Raw genomic sequence first — 19,997 nt, forward strand, 5'->3', positions numbered from 1 at the left:
ATCCCGACTCTGCCACATGTCTGCTGTGTGACCTTGGGCAAGTCAGTTAACTTCTCTGAGCCTCAGTTACCTCATCTGTAAAATGAGCATTAAGACTGTGAGCCCCACGTGGGACAACCTGATCACCTTGTAGCCCCCCAGCGCTTAGAACAGTGCTTTGCACATAGTAAGCACTTAACAAATGCCATCATTATTATTATTATTGTTATTATAGGAAGTGTTCAATAAATATGAATGATTGATTGACTAAGCTCACTGTGAGCAGGGAACTTGTCTACCAACTCTGTTATATTGTACTCTCCCAAGCATTTAGTACAGTGCTCTACGCATGGTAAGTGCTCAATAAATATGGTTGATTGATTGATTGACTGATTGATTGACACAGGTGGGAAATTAGATTCACAATGAGGGGAGTGGTGATACATACATAAGGAAAAGGAACACAATAAAAACACAGTATGAAAGACAAGGACAAAGATAAAATTTTAAAGAGCCTGCGGTTAAAATTACTGCGGTTAGAAGAACAGAGTTCAAGGTTTCTCACAGCTCAGAATCCAAGTTGTGATGGTCACAGCCACAGGTATGGCCTTCCTAGCATTCTTGCTGGCATTTTTCATACTCTGCAGGCTGGAACAGAGGTAGATGGGACGTTTCAGTGGGGTGGGGGCTGGCAATTTGGGAGTGATTTAGTTCTGGAGGAGATATCTGCTGACTGAGACAGAGAGTGAAGGGTGTGGTAGAGGAGACTACAGACAAAGTTAATTCTATTTGTGAGGTCTCATGTTTCAAGTAGTAGTAGTAATAGCATTTATTCAGTTGTTTCAATGCACTATTCTAGGCACTTGGGAAGTACAGAATTAAGAAGGGGTGATGGCATTCTTCCGCTCCTAACTTTATAAAGGAGATCACCATCCTGCCTGGCATTAGCCTGAAAAAAAAAACCATGGAGGAGTTCCTTAGGGACCGGACATTGGCGAGGTGGTAGAGGTTAGTATTTGCCCCACCTTTGGTCTCCCTGCTATAAATCGCCTAAGATTTCATTTGTCTAAAGGGCATCCCTGGCTACATCTGTGACTGAAAATTATGCCAGAGCAAGAGATTATGTCATTCTTGGCAAACTGGTGTTGGGGAAGAAGCATTTGCCAAGGTTGTAAGGACACACAATAAGGCACCAGACCTCCTGCCTGACATGGAATCATGCAACTGCATAGAGTTTCTAGGTTATTCAGTTATCTAATGCAGTCTCCAGTTTTCAAGCAAAACTGAATCTCTAAGAAAGAGACTGTGGTCGTCTATTCTAGGGTGGTATAGTTCTTCACCCGCCCTTATCAGTTAAGTCTTCTCTTGTCGTATGCCATCGAGTTTTCTCCGACCCATAGCGACACCTTTGACACATCTCTCCCAGAACTCCCCACATCCAGCTGTGATCATTCCGGTAGTGGATCCAGAGAGTTTTCTTGGTAAAAATCCGGAAGTGGTTTACCATTGCCTCCTTCCATGCAGTAAACCTGAGTCTCTGCCCTTGACTCTCTCCTGTGCCACTGCTGCCCAGCACAGGTGAGTTTTGACTTCTAGCAGATTGCCTGCCACTCGCTAGTCACTGCCCAAGCTAGGAATGGAATGGGTAGGCCTCTGCTTGACTCTCCCTCCGATAATCAAGAACGGTAGAGTACTGGAAACTCTCCAGGTGCGACCCTGAGAGGTAGATCAGTTAAGTAGCCATTGGATTTTATCTATACCTCTATAAATCGGGCCTAGGAGTCAGAGGCTGTGGGTTCTAATCCCGGTTCTGCCACTTGTCTGCTGTATGATTTTGGGCAAGTCACTCGACTTCTCTGTGCCTCAGTTCCCTCATCTGTAAAATGGGGATTAAGACTGTGAGCCCCAAGTGGGAAAACCTGACTACCTTGTATCTATCCCAGCACTTAGAACAAATACCATTATTATTATTATTATTGTATGTTTTAAAGAGCTTAATCTCCCTGTGGGCAGGGAAGTGCTCTTCCCAAGCACTTAGTAAAGGGAATTGAGCACCCACTGGGTGCTCAATAAATCCTCTTCTACTTGTGTTATGTTTTATATGATCCATCTTCTGATTTGTACTTTCCAAGCACTTAGTATAGTGCTCTGCACCCAGTAAGCGCTCAAATAAATATGATTGAATAAATGAATTGAATGAATGATTGCTGTTCTCCCCCATTAGGCTGTCTACTTCTCAAGGTTAGGGGCTGTTTTGTTCTTAATTTGTAACTCTCAACTGCACTCTGCACTTAGCAGATGCCCCCAAATAGTATTATTGCTGTTGTTATTGTTATTACCGTTATGTCTAACCTGAATTTTCCTAGAAATGATTTCTTCTTGTTCTGTTTTCTGAGGAAAGAGGAGTGAGGTGAGCTAAAAGAATTTCTCAGGCCTATGATGGTAAACATATCAGCTAAGGAAGAGCTTCTATTCAGTGTCCCCACACTGAACTTGCAGCTCCAGATCTCAACCTTGCATGCTTCCAGCTAATACAGAATCACCAATTCCAGTTTGGCTTTTGGTATCCCTCCCTTATGGGAAGCAGCATGGCCTAGTGGCTAGAGCACAGGCCTGGGAATCAGAAGGTCATGAGTTCTAATCCCAGCTCTGCCACTTGTCTGCTGTGTGGCCCTGGGTAAGTCACTTCTCTTCTCTGAGCCTCAGTTACCTCATCTGTAAAATGGGGATCGAGACTGTTAGCCCCACTTGGGAAAGGAACCCGATTTGCTTGTCTCCACCCTAGCGCTTAGTGCAGTGCCTGGTACATAGTAAGCGCTCAACAAATACCACAGTTATTCTAATTATTATTATTGTTATGCAAATCAGGGTACTGAGAATGGGAAAGGAGCGGAGAGCAGACATTGCGTTGGGTGGGTTTGGGGAGCAAAGAATTGAAAACCACCACCTTCGTGGCAGAACAGGGGTGGGAATGGGGCCAGGTATTTAACACAGCCAGTGGCTGAGTTGTAATGGGTAGACATTGCTCAGGGTTGGAGTGAAGACAATGCAGCCCGGTGAGAATGACAGGAATCCCACGGGTCTCTGAGCCAGAGCCACAAGATTAGGAGCAACAGGACCATAGGCTGGCTTTAAAAAAAAAAGGTATTTGTTAAGTGGTTACTATGTGCCAGACATTGTCCTAGGTGCTGGGGTAGATACAAGATAATCAGGTTGGACACAGTCCCTGTCCCACAGGGGGTTTATAATCTTAATCCCCAATTTACAGATGAGGTAACCGAGGCACAGAGAAGTTAAGTGATTTGCCCAAGGTCAAACAGCAGACAAGTGGCAGAGGTAGGATTAGAATCCAGGTCTTCTGACTCCCAGGCCCATGCTCCTTCCACTAGGCCATGCTGCTTTCCCTCCATCCCTACCCCAGAGCAGCCTCTGTGCCCTGAGCATCCCTCCCAGAGATAGCCAGACTCACTGCCGAGCGAAAGAATATTCCTAAAATATCATCTTTGAAATGAATCATTCTAGAACATCTGCAGCAGTACTTCTTTTCTTAACCATCATTTAGACCAATTGGTTCTGCCTTACTTCCATTGCATGCTACCTCTTCACGAGCCCTGTGTCATCTTTTACACAAATAATCAGACCTTCTTCTACCCCTCCCTCACTCCAAGCTTGCTCCCACACTGAGAGTGACTAAGTGTCAGGGTTACCGAAGTTGGAACAGTGGGGCTAATTTCAAATTCAAACTTCCAAGCAAGTCCAAAGATCCAGTGTTCTTTAGTGGACAGGACAGGGGTTGGTGGTTACTAGTTGCATCAGTCCTTCCCCTTCTTCTTCCCCTCTGCCAAAGTGGAGGGTGAGGCAGAGGCTAGATTAGAGAGCCAAAGGCATATGTGTTCAAGCGAAGGAGGAGGTAGAGAATCCTGCCTTCATCGATATCATGCCTCTCCATGGCAGGGAGTGCTTGGGTAGAATTAATTCTCCAGGTAGGGGGAAAAATGACTATTTTGTTCATGACCCTTGGTGGGTGCAACTATTCAACCTCTTCAGCTATATAAGGATTTGTAAAATGAAACAGAACAAAACAAAAAAAATTGCTTTCTTGCTTTCATGCAAGGTCTTGCTGGTGCAGGTTTTTCTGAATCTTGATGTTAACAAGGATAATTTCCCAGTGGTGACAGGTTAATGAAACGTCAGTGATCTCTCCTGAGATTGCTCTTCTACTGAGAAGGGAGGTGTACTAGGAGTTGCTGGAAAGATTACTATAGATAAGAAATTCCCAGCTAAGATACGTGATTCTGGACCAGAAAGCATTCTTCGTTCATTCATTCTCCTCTAGACTGTAAGCTTTTGGTGGGCAGAGAACATGTCTACCAACTCTGTTTTTTATGGTATTTGTTAAGTGCTTACTATGTGCCAGGCACTGTACTAAGCCCGGGGCTAGATACGGGTGAATCAGCCTGGAAACAGTCCATGTCCCATTGAGGTTCATAGTCTTAATCCCCGTTTTACAGATGAGGTAACTGAGGCACAGAGAAGTGAAGTGATTTGCCCAAGGTCACACAGCAGACAAGTGGCAGAGCCGGAATTAGAGCTCACATCCTTCTGACTCCCAAGCCCATGCTCTATCCACTAGCCCATGCTGCTTCTCTTTGTATTGTACTCTCCCGAGCACTTAGTACAGTGCTTTGCACATAGTAAGTGCTCAATAAATACCATTGATTGATTGATCGATTGATTGTCTGGGTAGAGCTTTCAAAAAATGGTGTTTTGAGGGCTTTTCCAGCCTTGCAAATCTTTGAGGAATCAATCAAATGTTAGAAAGTTGGATAGCAAAATCTAGTTGCTCCAAAAGAGGTATTGAATTTAGTTTCATTTTAAAGGGTTTATTTTTCTTTCTTCTGAATTCAATTTGGTTTTAGTAGAACACCGTGACAAAGAGCTAAGAAAGAGCTTGAGAGATCATCTCCCTTCCGTCCCCATAGCACATAGTATATATACATAATATATATATATATATATATATATCTGTAATTATTTATTCATGTATTGATTGATATTAATGTCTGTCTCCCCCTCCAGACTGTGAGCTCACTGTGGGCAGGAATGTGTCTGTTTGGTGTTATATGGTACTCTGCCCAGTACAGTGCTTTGCACACAGTAAGCGCTCAGTAAATACAATTGAATGAATGATTGAATTCTGAGTGAAATTAGGTTTGCACTGGGATGACTGAAATTCATGTGGATTCGCTGGACTTTGGATCAAAAAATCATTTGTTTTTGAGTGAGAACAGCGATAGCCTTCAGCTGAAGATATAGATAGGCGTTAGCTTGTCTTTGAAAAATTTCACTTTCAAGTTCCAAAGATAACAAACTCCCTTTGTGCAGTTTCATTATAAATATTTGCTTAAGGGGCAATTTTCACAAGGGGTATATCGATTTTGGAATGTTTGCATGTACTCTCAAATCACTGGACTTTGAAGGTGTTGGTGGATCCTGAATTATCATCATCCCTGGTATTTATTGAGCGCTTGCTGTGTGTATAGCACTTATGTGCTGTACAACCCCTAAGTTATGAATTCATTAACCTCAGTAAAATATATCATGCAAACAATAAAAGCCACCTTCCCTACTGGCCTAAATCTTTCCCATTGGTGAGTTGTGCATTCTGGGAGGTGTGTCTATGACTCTTTCCAGCAACATGGCCACAACTCGTCATCTACTAGTAGTATGAATATGTATTTAGTGCAATTGGGAAGAACAAAACAAGGAACCGAAAGTTGTAATGGAGAGCCTTCAACAGGCTGGAAATCTGGTCTAGTTCGGCCCAGCCTAGCCAGAGCTAGCCCGGTGTGGTGGCATGGATCTGGCATATCTCTCAGGCTGTGGGAGTTCGCCCTTTAAAGCAACTTTAAGCCTCTTCTTTCAGGGCACTGATCCAGCCTGGTTCTACGTCATCACAGCCTACTTCCTGAAATGGTTGACTGAGGTGGACTGGTGACTGTGTAAGACTCTACTGAAGTGTGCTAATTGACACTGTGCTAATTGATTCCCTAGGAGCAAAATAGCCTAGTGGAAAAACACATGGAATTGGGAGTCAGTTTTAATCCTAACCCTGCCATTGGCCCACTGTCTGACTTTGGTCCAGTGCTTAGAGCAGTGCTCGGCACTTAGTAAGCGCTTAACAAATACCATCATTATTATTATTTGGGCAAGTTACTTAACCTTTCTGGGGATAGAATACCTGCTTTCACTATCTTTTTGGTTAGGAGCCACTTGTGGGACAGGAACCGTGTCCAATCTGGGTACCTTATATCTATCTCAGCCCTTAACACAGTGCTTAGCATATAAGTGCTTAATAAATGCCATCATTATTACCCTACAATCCATCTATTTGACATGAAACTAAGCAACCTCCCAATCGTTTGATTCATTCAAAGCTGGAGAACTAAAAATGTTATCTTCAGTACCAACAGCTTTAGCTGAGTGTTACTGGGTGCACCAGACTGACTAGGTGTTTGGGAAGAGTCTATAGAAGTAAAAGACAAGTTCTCTGCTCTTGAAGGGTTTACATTCAAATCTGGGAAACAAGTTCTCCTAGAGAAACATGATGAAAACCAAAGGAAGCAATTAAATAAGTAAATAAAACAAATAGACCAATAATCAACAGACCATCATGAGTGGCTACTGAGATGAAGGATTGGTCAGGAAATGTCTTCTGGAGGCGATGGTATTTTAGGTGGGTCTTGAAGGTGGAGAGGACCATGGTTTTATTACTTAATCATGCCAAGAGCCAGCAGAATTCAATGCCAAAGTTGAGGTTAAGTTGATTGCAATTTATGATTAGGTTAGATAGTAAAGAAAGGATTCTCTCTTCCAGCTCAATTCTTCATGCTGCTTCCGCTAACACTGGACAGGTGAGATTGGCAGGCTTCAAAGTTTGATCTGAAAACGGTCCACCAGTTTTTTTTCCAAATGTTCAAGTATTGAATTTTTCTTTCCAGTATGGAAGCAAACATTCAATTTAGGAAACTTCATTCCAGCTGGAGAACAGACGTGTTCAAGCTCACTATCACCTTTAGAGTTAATAGTTTCCCTGACCCACAAATGTTATGATGCCAGCATTGGCATTTTACTGAGGAAAAAAAATCAGGCTCAAATGTATGTTATAAATGGGTTAAGCCCTGAAAGAAGGCACAAATGGGGAAGAAGATTGAAGTAGTATTTATAAAACATGTGCTTTTTGAATGTATGCCTGAATCTAACACCAACCAATGCCCACCTACAAATTCTTCTGTAGGTGAGCTACGCTCAGGGAATAAGTTCAACACAGTTGGAAGCTGAATGAACACTCTTGGATCCAAAGATCCCTTGATCACCCCCCCCCCCCCCACTCTCTCCTACTGACTCACTTACTCCCATGCAACTACCCTGTCTATCATCCCTCCGACGTCTATTCGCCTACCCACATGCTCTCTTTCTCTCTCATTCCATCCCTCTCTCTCATTCTCCCTCCTTCTCTTTGTCTGTATCTCTCACTTTCTTCCTCCCTGTTTCTCTTCCCTCACCTTTCTTTATAAACGCCTCATATTTACTCATTTTTCCAACTCCATTGCCTGGTTATTTGTGCTTCTTTTCCCCATTATCACTTCCTTGGATTTCAATGACTCCTTTCTTTTCTCCACATTTCCTCTTAGCTACTATTTCTATACCTTTTCTCTTCTTTTTCAATCAGTCAATGAATCAATAGCATTTATAGAATCCCTACTTTAAGCAGACCACTGCACAAAGTGCCTAGGAGAGTACAATAGAGTTTATAGATGCAATCCCTGCCCTAGAGGAGCTCACTGTGGGTTATCTTTTTCCTTGTGTTCTAACTTGAAGAGGACTGTGAGCCTAACTGGGGAAAAACAAAAGTAGCTCCCGGTGCCATAAACAGCAAACATGCCCATGCGACTGAAAGCAGTAATTGGTGTGTACAATTATATATAATAATAATAATAATGGCATTTATTAAGCACTTACTATGTGCAAAGCACTGTTCTAAGCACTGGGGAGGTTACAAGGTGATCAGGTTGTCCCACGGGGGGCTCACAGTCTTAATCCCCATTTTACAGATGAGGTAACTGAGGCACAGAGAAGTTAAGTGACTTGCCCAAAGTCACACAGCTGACAATTGGCAGAGCCGGGATTTGAACCCATGACCTCTGACTCCAAAGCCTGTGCTCTTTCCACTGAGCCACGCTGCTTCTCCAATATATAAAACCCTCCTTTTTGTTCTACCTCATTCTGCATTTTCTTTATGCACCATGTATTTTCTCACTTTTTCCTTCTTTTACTGTCTCCTGTTTTTTTTAACCCCTCCCTCCTTTTTTTCTCTCTTTCCCTTCTTGCTTCTTTCACAATTTTTTCTCATTTTTTTTTTCTTCCTATCTTTGGGACCTGCACCTAATCCTCCTTTCTTCACTGTCTGCAAAGAGAGGACGGGACTAAGGCAACCTGAGGCCTCTCATTTTGGAGGCTCCTGACACCACTGAGGAGAGAATCCTTTTAAAAATATAACTAAACATGTCTCCCCTCCCACAGAATCCACCGGGACTGTGTTTCTTGATGGCAGAAAGCCCTGACCCACCAAAGATGATTTAATCTGGCAATTGCGCCCTTGTTTTAGGGACCCTTCAGACCCCAAGGAAGGCTTGTTCTTTGGTTTCTTGAGAAAAGTTTTCCTGAACAAGTGACCGTCACATCTGCTCAAGTGTAGACCTGTCGATCGATCCCTTGTTTATGTGGATACTTCCTGACTCCTGGTTCATTTCTATCAATTTTAAGATTCCTTTTTGTGCATGCTTTGGGCTTGGATTTTTTTATTATTATTCATTAATACTGATCTGGCTCCTTCGAGTGGCCTTTGATGGTCTTTAATATTTACAGGCTTTTCTGGGCTTGCTATTTAAGTTTTGATTGGGTACACTTGGAAGAAAATAAGCCCCTATGTACTGGATACTTGACTGTCATCCAGATAAGGCCTAAATCACTGGCAAGATTGGCACAGCTTAAACCCAACTGAAAATGCATTATGTCATCTTGGTTCGTCAACGTTTACATCAGGGTTGATATTTTGCAGTAAAGTTTTCATTCATTCATTCATTCATTCAACTGTATTTACTGAGCGCTTACTGTGTGCAGAGCACTGTACTATGCCCTTGGGAGAGTACAGTACAACAATTCACATTCCCTGCCCACATGAGCTTACAGTCTAGAGGGACCGCATCTTTAGTGGTCTTTAATTTTTGAAGATGATTCTACCAACCGTGAGGTCTCATCTATGTGAGCAACTGTGGCTTAAAAAAATAAGTGACCAACAACCCATTCCGCACCCAAGTGCGTGTAAAAATAGTTCTTTGCTGCACTGATATGTTTGACCCATAGAGGGCCTGTCTGCATTTTCAAGCCTGTCTCTTAGTAGTCCTATTTTTATAGAGCCAAAACTTTTCAAGACCAATCCCTCTCGTGATTGCTACCCAACAGACTGGTCTGTTTTCTGTAAGTCTCCCAGCAGTCCACTGCTCTGTAACATTGTTTGAGGTTGTGCTTCACTGTCCCTTTAAATAGTCCATTCTGGCCTCCAGGCTTTTTCGTGCCCATGAAATTCACCACACAACAATTTCTTGTATCCCCTGCCACCCTCCGTTCTCCTCACATGTCTTGCCCAAACTAATTGTGTTGCAGTGAGCAGGACTGTCTTTATACTGGTGAGCTGAGTGTATTCCATGACTTTGTTGGTAATCTGCTAACACATTAATACAATCACTCATCCTATCCCACCTGGATTACTGCATAAGCCTCCTTGCTGACTTCCCAGCTTCCTGTCTCTCCCCACTCCAGTCCATACTTCACCCTGCTGCCCAGATCATTTTTCTACAAAAATGTTCAGGACATGTCACCCCCCCTCCTCAAAAAACTCCAGTGGCTGCCCATCCACCTCTGCATCAAATAAAAACTCATCATTGGCTTTAAAGCACTCCACCACCTTGCCCCCTCCTACCTCACCTCTCTTTTCTCCTTCTACAACCCAGCCTGCACACTTCACTTCGCTAGCACTAACCCTATCACCATGCCTCACTCTCTCCTGTCTTGCGGCTGACCCCTGGCCCACTTCCTGCCTCTGACCTGGAACTCCCTCCCTCCTCAAATCTGACAGATAATTACTCTCCCCCCATTCAAAGCCTTACTGAAGGCATATCTCCTCCAAGAGGCCTTCCCAGACTAGACTAGGGCCCCCCTGCCTTTCCTCTTCTCCCACTCCCTTCTGTGTCACCCTGACTTGCTCCCTTTGCTCTTCTCCCCTCCCAGCCCCACAGCACCTATGTACATAGCTGTGATTTTATTTATTTGTATTGACATCGGTATCCCCGCCCCCCTCGACTGTAAGCTCATTGTGGGCAGGGAGTATGTCTGTTTATTGCTGTATTGTACTTTCCCAAGCACTTAATACAGTGCTCTGCACGCAGTAAGTGCTTAATAAATACAATTGAATGAATTGAATGAATGAATAATCTTCTTCTGCCCTTGCAGTTAAGAAAGAAATAACTCTTTCAGAGCAGAAGCAGCATAAAGATCATGAGACAAGAAAAAGCAAAAACCGTAACAGGTGCTGCTAACGGTATACATGCTAGCACAGCAAGGGACAGTTTTCTGTTTGCCCAACAGATGTCTCATTGGCACTGTCAGCTAAGAAGCACCTAAATGTGAATTTCACCATCAATCACTTGTATTTATTAAATAGTTATTGTGTGCAGAGCACTGTACTACATGCTTAAAAAAGCACCATGAGTGGTGCCTTCTTAAAATAGGAAGGATGATTACATTTGTATGTGTGTGTGTGTGCTCAAGTGTCCTGTCATCTGATGTTGAGTATGTCTCATAAGCGACACAGATTATACTGCTTAAAAATCTGGTGTATCTTCTGAAGTAGTCAGCCATATAAAACATTGAATATCACTACAACTTTATAGACCTATAATTCAGTATGAAGTTTTATGCCCAGATATCACCAAATGCTGTTCATCCCACTGTCTAGGTAGCAGAATTCAGTGACAGTATTAATTCAAAGACTGGAACATAGTGAGCGCTTAACAAATATCAAACAATATATACGACACACAAAAAAATGGGGGTATATATTTAACCATGAATTGCAAAGTGGCATTAGACCAAAATGCAGATTGACAGATTCATGAAACTTTCAGGGAGCGACAACAGGCCTTTGTGTTATTTTTTGAAACATTAGAAAAGCATTTCTAAGACATGGAATTTTGGGAACCAGGAGTAGTAGACATACCCAATATAATGTATAGCAATCAGAGGTGGGTTGACTCATTTTGAGCAAACACTTCATATGTGAGACCAAGAGGCTGCAGAGTGAAGCAGCAATATAGTCTCAAAGGAAAAAAGTCAATCAATCAATCAATCAATCAATGGAATTTACTGTGTGCAGAGCACTGTACTAAGCTCTTACGAGAGCACAAAACAAATAGGTAGAACCCAATCCCCACCCTCAAGGAGTGTTCAGTGAGCAAGGTGTGACTGGTCAATTTATTTTTTTTCTTTCACATTTTCACAAAGGTGATTAATAACATTATCAGTGGCGACAAGTAGAGGTTTGTTTGGATAACCCCTGAAACTAACTCTTCCCTGCTAAGCCTGCCCTGGGTCATCAAAAATGTATCTGGACTACTGGGATTCAATCTGTGGGCTTGGAAGCCAGGCAGAATAGCAATGGCCTCCACTTCTACTTCACCTGTCCACCATGGCATCTGTTGGATCATAGGCCCAGAACCTTCCCCACTCTAATTTTACCCTGTTGCTCCTATTAGGTATGCCTTGCATATATGCGCTGTCAGGTCTTCAAGAAATTAGGCCACAGGCAGACAAATACAGACCACGGGCCCAAAATATATCAGACTGTAAACAAATGACAAACACAACTGAAATGGAAACTATGGCCCATAGCACAATACTTTACTATCTATGGGTTTTCTGCCTACCGATGCCCACCTCCATCAAGTCCCTATTGTTGAAAAGGGGAAAACTGTTGGAAAATGTTTCTAACCCAAAGATCTTATGAACCCTTTTGTAAGGCTGGGGCTAGATGAATACCAAGTTTCATATGGCTGGAATTTTTTATGATTTCCAGACTCATTTAACCAAAGCAGGGCTTTTTGGTTAAGTAACTGAAAATAATTCGTCCCTCCATTTTCCTCATGAATGTGACTGATGTATCTTTGTAAAGGCAGAGCTACACTGTATGTACACTCTCAATGCAAAAACACATATTTTTGCATTGGGAGTGTATATATAATGTTATGTAAGTTTTCATATATGTCTTTCTCACAATCCAACTTCTACTTGACCTCGCTTGGACTATATAATCCTTTAAGATGGATATATTACTGACCCAGTTTATGTGAACTGTCAATAATACTCGTTTAATACACCAAATTGTTTAATATGTGGAATTAGCAGCTTACTTTGTGGGTCTAATGAGTATGCCATTTCATTCCGCTCATTAGTTATGAACTTCCCCACAGCTATTCACCGATCGCCAGAGTACAAAGTTCTTTTGGGGGCGCACAAGCCCCACAGCACAAATGACAGATATTAGAGATGTGAGAATGCAGCTGGCCAGTGTTAATAATAATAATTATTATTGTTACTATGGTATTTGTTAAGCTGTATGTGCCAGCACTGTTCTAAGCACTAGGGTAGATACAAGGTAATCAGGTTGTCCCACAGGGGGCTCACAGTGTTAATCCCCATTTTACAGATGAGGTAACTGAGGCACAGAGAAGTTAAGTTGCTGGCCCAAGGTCACACATCAGACAAGTGGCAGAGCCGGGATTAGAACCCAGATCCTCTGACTTCCAAACCCATGCTCTTTCCACTAAGCCACGCTATTTCCATGTGTGAATCAATCAATCAATCAATCAATCGTATTTATTGAGTGCTTACTGTGTGCAGAGCACTGTACTAAGCGCTTGGGAAGTACAAGTCGGCAACACATAGAGACAGTCCCTACCCAACAGCGGGCTCACAGTCTAGAAGGGGGAGACAGAGAACAAAACCAAACATACTAACAAAATAAAATAAATAGAATAGATATGTACAAGTAAGATAAATAAATAAATGAATAAATAGAGTAATAAATATGTACAAACATATACATATATACAGGTGCTGTGGGGAAGGGAAGGAGGAAAGATGGGGGAGATGGAGAGGGGGACGAGGGGGAGAGGAAGGAAGGGGCTCAGTCTGGAAAGGCCTCCTGGAGGAGGTGAGCTCTCAGTAGGGCCTTGAAGGGAGGAAGAAGGCTAGCTTGGCGGATGGGCAGAGGGAGGGCATTCCAGGCTTGGGGGATGACGTGGGCCGGGGGTCGATGGCGGGACAGGCGAGAATGAGGCACGGTGAGGAGATTAGCGGAGGAGCGGAGGGTGCGGGGTGGGCTGTAGAAGGAGAGAAGGGAGGTGAGGTAGGAGGGGGCGAGGTGATGGAGAGCCTTGAAGCCGAGGGTGAGGAGTTTCTGCCTGATGCGCAGATTGATTGGTAGCCACTGGAGATTTTTGAGGAGGGGAGTAACATGCCCAGAGCGTTTCTGGACAAAGACAATCCGGGCAGCAGCATGAAGTACGGATTGAAGTGGGGAGAGACACGAGGATGGGAGATCAGAGAGGAGGCTGATGCAGTAGTCCAGACGGGATTGGATGAGAGCTTGAACGAGCAGGGTAGTGGTTTGGATGGAGAGGAAAGGGCGGATCTTGGCAATGTTGCGGAGCTGAGACCGGCAGGTTTTGGTGACAGCTTGGATGTGAGGGGTGAATGAGAGAGCGGAGTCGAGGATGACACCAAGGTTGCGGGCTTGTGAGACGGGAAGGATGGTAGTGCCATCAACAGTGATGGGAAAGTCAGGGAGAGGGCAGGGTTTGGGAGGGAAGACAAGGAGTTCAGTCTTGGACATGTTGAGTTTTAGGTGGTGGGCAGACATCCAGATGGAGATGTCCTGAAGTCAGGAGGAGATGCGAGCCTGAAGGGAGGGGGAGAGAGCGGGGGCGGAGATGTAGATCTGGGTGTCATCAGCGTAGAGATGATAGTTGAAGCCGTGGGAGCGAATGAGGTCACCGAGGGAGTGAGTGTAGATCGAGAACAGAAGGGGACCAAGCACTGAAACTTGGGGAACCCCCACAGTAAGGGGATGGGAGGAGGGGGGAACCCATTCCTATCCCCCAGATTCTGTGCTTCAGATTAGATTCAGGCATTCTGGGGATTTATCTTTGCTTACATTGCTACAGTACAACTCTTAGTACATAAAAATAAAATATATGTAGAGAGAGGATAGACCCCCCCCCCACCATGTGGTTTATTGAATTTCCAGTATTTCTAACTTTTAACGATAATACTGAGAGGAGTTAATTGTAATTGAAGAAGAAACAAATGGATCAAATTTATCTTAAATACACATTGGGCAGCAATAGAAGGAGGGAAAATAGGGTTTGGGTTTTTGCAGTTTTAAGATTTTTGCTGACTTCAGAGAGCTGTAAACTTTATCGGCAGAAATGACCTCAAACAGCCCCAAGCCTTAGATGCCCCTTTTCAATGTGGTTGCTAAGTTAAAGATATTTACACACATCTTACTTGCCAGGCCATAGAACTAGGCACAGTGACATTCTACTAGATGAGAGTGAGGTGGACTAGAAGCTGGATTAACTCTTTCAGCTCTCTAGAAAGATTTTTGACTATCATTCTAGGACGGGTAATAATAGCAGTAGTAGTAGTAGTAATAGTAGTAGTAGCAATAGTAGTAGTTGTAGTAATAATAATATTTATTGAGCACCCACTTGGTGCAATGCACTGTACTTAGCAGTTGGGAAATACAAAACAAGGAAATGACATATTTCCTGCCTACAAGAAGCTTTGGGTCACCTACAAGAAGCTTACACTCTGACAGGAGAGGCAGATATGAAAATATTTTCAAGTAGGGTAGTTAGGATAAATAATTGACTGTACTATTGACTACTCCTCTATGTGTTGGACCTGGAGAGTTTCCAGTACTCTACAAGTCTCAACTATAGGAGGGAGAGTCAAACAGAGGCATTCCATTCCATTCCTAGCTTGGGCAGTGGCTAGTGAGTGGAAGGCAATCTGCTACAAGTCAAAACTCACCTGTGCTGGGAAGCTGCAGCATGGGAGACAGTTGAGGGAGGAGACTCAATATTACTGCACAGAAAAGGCAATGGTAAACCACTTCCATTTTTATCAAGAAAATTATTTGGATCTACTACCAGAACGATTGCAGATGCAGGTGAGGGGTTCTGGGAGAGATGTGTCCAGGGTGTCGCTATGGGTTGTAGACGACTCGACGGCATAAGACAAGACTGTTGAATAAACATAGATACAAAAGTGCTGAGGATGAATAAAAGTTCATAAGTGCTATAGATGGCTAATGGGTTTACATTACTTAAGACTCCTGGTAATCAATCGAGGGAGGCTTACTGGAGGAAGTGGGATTTTAGCATTACTTTGCTAAATAATGTCCTAGAGGCCTGAAGGGCTGATGTAGTTTCCACTGCAGCGTGGCCTAGTGGATAGAGCATGGGCCTGGGAGTTAGAAGGATGTGGGTTCTAACCCTGGCTCCACCACTGTCTGCTGTGTAACCTTGGGCATATCACTTCACTTCTCTGGGCCTCAGTTACCTCATCTGTAAAATGAGGATCGAGACTGTAGCACAGGGACTGTGTCCAACCAGATTAGCTAGTATCTTCTACCCCAGTGCTTAGTACAGTGACTGGCACCTAGTAAGTGCTTAACAAATGCCATTAATTAAAAAAGTGGCTATTTTATTGTTAGGACTCAAGCCAGCATTACCAGGATGTTCCACGCACATAATGATGGCTCAGTATCCTTGCCTTGGGTGCTGTCTATCACAGGGAACTTGGTGAGAGAGTATGGATGGGCCAGCCAACTGGCTCTTTACTTGGAAAATCAACTAGACCACAACAGTGATAAGCACAAAATGAATAATAGGGTAATTGTGATGGCTTGAAGTCCACCACCCTCTACTGCATCCCCTACCTCCTGAGTTTTTGGTATTTCCCCAGAAAAACCATCTGAAATTCATGAGTAAAAATTGTATTTTACTGGACAGAGTCTAAACTGTGGTCTAAAGTGGGTCAGCAGACCCATGACTGGAAACCTATCGTTCTGTTAACCAGTTCTGTTTCCCAAGATTACTTGCTTTTTAACCTGCTAGAAAAGTTAGGTTATGTCTTGAAAAATCTTACAAATACTTTTCAAATGATAGTTGGTTTAATGAAGCAGATCTTACTGTTCCTATTAGATTGGAAAAAGTGTGTTGAAAAAGGTAATTTGCTTCACTTTTTCATTTAGCTCTCACATTTAACAAGTAATCTTGGAAGTTTTCCATTTTAGCACCAATCTTTATTCAGGTTTTTTTTTTAAAAGCCAGGTTGAATAAATATGTTCTCATCAGTTCTTAAATTAAGCATTTGAAAGTCCGCACAGCATCTGCAGTTTGGGGCTGATGAGTTGTGAAGTTGTGAAGTTTGAAGAGGATAGATGGAATGGAGAAAAATGGAGTTTTACTCTTTGCCAGGAGTAAAACTACATCAGCTACCCAGGTGGAATGTGAGGAATTTCTCACTCAGAGAGCTTGGATGATAATAGGTCAAAAGTGGCATGGTATACCAATGCTATTTGCCGTTTCCTCTGCAGTGGAGAAACAATTGAAAAAATGGGAAAGACTGAGAACACAGACTGGTGGCTTGAGACCCCTCATAAGAATAAACTACTATAAACCATGCCATTTATTACTTGATCAGATGAATGATTCATCCGGCCCAGTATCTATCTCTCACAGAGACAATCCTTCAAGATTGAACACCACTGAAGTGAAGAGTAAATATATGTCTTTTAAGGGTGTAGAGAATATGTATTTACCATGATTTGCAAAAAATGTATTATGAATGACAGAGGGCATGGGCAAGAGGTTTGTTCTGCCACTATAATGTGCCTGTTATGTTTTTTTCCTTTTCATGTATGAAGGGTGTTCTTTGACCAAATTAGTGACATTGCAGTTGACGTTGCTGATTATTTATGCATGTTGTTTTTTAGCAGCTTCTCCTTAGCAACTTACAGACTTAGCTATAAATAGAGCTGGATATGCCCATGCTAGATGAAGTAAAAACATAAATGTTAAACATCAGTGGCCAAGGAAAAAGCTATCGTATTTGAGATTGCTGCTTCTGGATCAGTCAGTGGTATTTATTACGTGTTTCCTGTATGAAGACATGATTGCAGGGCACTGTACTAAGCGCTTTTGTGGAAACAAGAGAAAAATATTAAATGATTTTTTTTAGGCCAGGAATTTACTTTTGAGGACCAAAATGGAGAATTGACAATAATTTGCTCAACTCAAGGCAAAGAGAAAGCCAATCTAGATTGGTGTGGTTTGAGCATCTGCCCTGAAGCCCAAAATGGCTGATGGATCAATCAATCAATCAATCAATCAATCGTATTTATTGAGCACTTACTGTGTGCAGAGCACTGTACTAAGCGCTTGGGAAGTACAAGTTGGCAACATATAGAGACGGTCCCTACCCAACAGTGGGCTCACGATGACCTACAAACTCACTCTCTCACTGATCCTTCCAAACCAAAACTACCACGAGCCTTTTCTGCCTCTCATTCCTAGTCTTGGTTCTCAAGCTCATAGATCAGTTCTAAAATTAGCACCTTGTGTGTCCCATCTCCTCCCCACCTCCCTTCCCGAGCATGCCCTTCCACTTTAATTTGCACTCTTTATTCACCCCACCCTCAACCCCACAGCATTTATGTCCAAAATTTATTTATTTATATTAATGTCTATCTCCCCCTCTAAGCTCATTGTGGGCAGGGACTGTGTCAACCAATTCTGTTATATTGTACTCCCTTAAGCATTTAGTACAGTGCCCTGCACACAGTAAGCACTTAACAAATATGATTTATTGACTAATGGAGGAAGGGAGCTGGTGGAGAGGGGAGTGGAATCCAGCCCTAAAAGGAAAAATTAGCTAGACCCAAGACCTCCTCACCCACCACCTTTTCCCTTCCCCTGCTATGAGCTCAAAGTTGGAAGCAGAAGGTTAGCTCTTAGGCCCTTTTGCAAGCTTTGGTGTAACGGTGTCCAAACAAAACAGTCCGGATAAACCTGATCTAGGTAAATTCAATACCGCCCTCCCCAAAATCCCATCTTTCCTTACTAGCAGAAATCCGTCCTTTGAATTATTCAGATCATTCTTTTCGCTTTCCGGTTATCCAGATTTAATCTTAATTTCTTCTGCTATAAGGCAAAGATCGATTTTCACCATTCAAACTGAGTAGGAGACGAGATATTCTGTTACAAGGATTAAGGAGTTGAACATCCACCTTGAATAAAATGAATCGCTGGTAGGTTGCCCAGCCGGGAAATAAGATCAGCAAACCTGGATGAACTCCCCCAAGTCCCTTCCAGCCCAATGATTTTTACTTTGATCAATATGTGTGCATAGATGTGATACTGTTTCTCTTGCAGTGCTTTGGGCATTTCTATAATTAATTTCTGGGTCAGGCTTGAGTCAAGCCCCCAGGGCCAGAATTCCTGCTGATTAAGATTGATCAGGCAGAGCATTGTAGCAACCTAGGGGGGCAGTATGGTTTAGTGGACAGAGCATGGGCCTGGGGGTCAGAGGACCTGGGTTCTAATCCCATCTCTACCTCTGGCCTGCTGGATGATCTTGGGCAGGTCACATAGCTCCTATGTGCTTCAGTTTCCTCATCTCTAAAATGGGGATTAAATCTCCCTCTCCCTTGGAATGTGAACCCCATGTGGGACAGGGACTTTGTCCAAATTGATTATCTTGTATCTACTTCAGTGCTTAGTACAGTGCTGGGCATTTAGTAAACACTGAACAAACACCACAATTTTTATTATTGGAAGCCAAGGAGTTGGGATTGATCAAATAATCAATCAGTCATATAATCAATCAGTCATATTTATTGAATGCTTACTGGGGTGCAGAGCTTTGTACTAAGTGCTTAGGTGAGTACTGGTATTTGTGCCAGGCACTGTACTGAACGATGGGGTAGATACAAGCTAATTGAGTTGGACACAGTTCATGTCCCACATGGGCTCACAGTCTTAATCCTCATTTTACAGATGAGGTAATTGAGGCACAGAGAAGTTAATTGGCCTGCCCAAGGTCACACAGCAGATAGGTGGCAGAGCTGGGTTTAGAACTCAGGACCTTCTGACTCTCAGGAGTGTGCTCTACCCACTAAGCCATGCTGCTTCTCATGACCACTCAATTTATTTTAGCAGTATTATAAACGTTATTGTGTTTGTCCCCTGATTTAACCACAGGCTCCGTGAGGGCACTTTGTCATTCTGTATTTCCCAAGCACCTAGTACTGTGCACTGCAGCAATAGATTCTCAATAAATGCTACTACTTCTACTAGGTCAAATGATGATGATGGCATTTGTTAAGCGCTTACTATGTGCCAGACATTGTTCTAAGTGCTAGGGGATACAAGGTAATCAGATTGTCCCACATGGGGCTCACAGTCTTAATCCCCATTTTACAGATGAGGTAACTGAGGCACAGAGAAGTTAAGTCACTTGCCCAAAGTCACACAGCTAACAAGTGTCAGAGCTGGGATTAGAGCCCATGACCTCTGACTCCCAAGCCCGTGTTCATTCCACTGAGCTACATGCTGCTTCTCTAATGCAAAATAGAAATTCAGATACAGAATTTCATTCTCATGGCTTTCTAAGAATCATCATCAGCAAACCAATGCCAATGGCTAATTTTTTTTTGACTTCTTATCAGCTGGCTGCTTTGGTTTCCAATTCATATAAACTAGAGAGCAGCTGGAGGAACATACCTTGTGGCCTTTGGGTAATAAAAGCCTGAAAGATTCATTTTAACCCCA

General features: G+C 43.0%; 2 non-coding genes across 2 annotated transcripts; one reads left to right on the forward strand and one right to left on the reverse strand.

Moving 5' to 3' along the window:
- Positions 1-1,567: 1,567 nt before the first annotated feature.
- Positions 1,568-1,705, reverse strand: LOC119949020. Its single transcript, XR_005457118.1, has one exon. It is a non-coding gene; the product is annotated as a small nucleolar RNA SNORA7 (small nucleolar RNA).
- Positions 1,706-15,045: 13,340 nt separating this feature from the next.
- On the forward strand, positions 15,046-15,182 carry LOC119948989. The gene has a single exon (XR_005457088.1). It is a non-coding gene; the product is annotated as a small nucleolar RNA SNORA7 (small nucleolar RNA).
- The last annotated feature ends 4,815 nt before the right edge of the window (positions 15,183-19,997 follow it).

This window comes from Tachyglossus aculeatus, chromosome X3 (assembly GCF_015852505.1).
Source record: "Tachyglossus aculeatus isolate mTacAcu1 chromosome X3, mTacAcu1.pri, whole genome shotgun sequence".
In the NCBI taxonomy this organism is placed as follows: domain Eukaryota; kingdom Metazoa; phylum Chordata; class Mammalia; order Monotremata; family Tachyglossidae; genus Tachyglossus; species Tachyglossus aculeatus.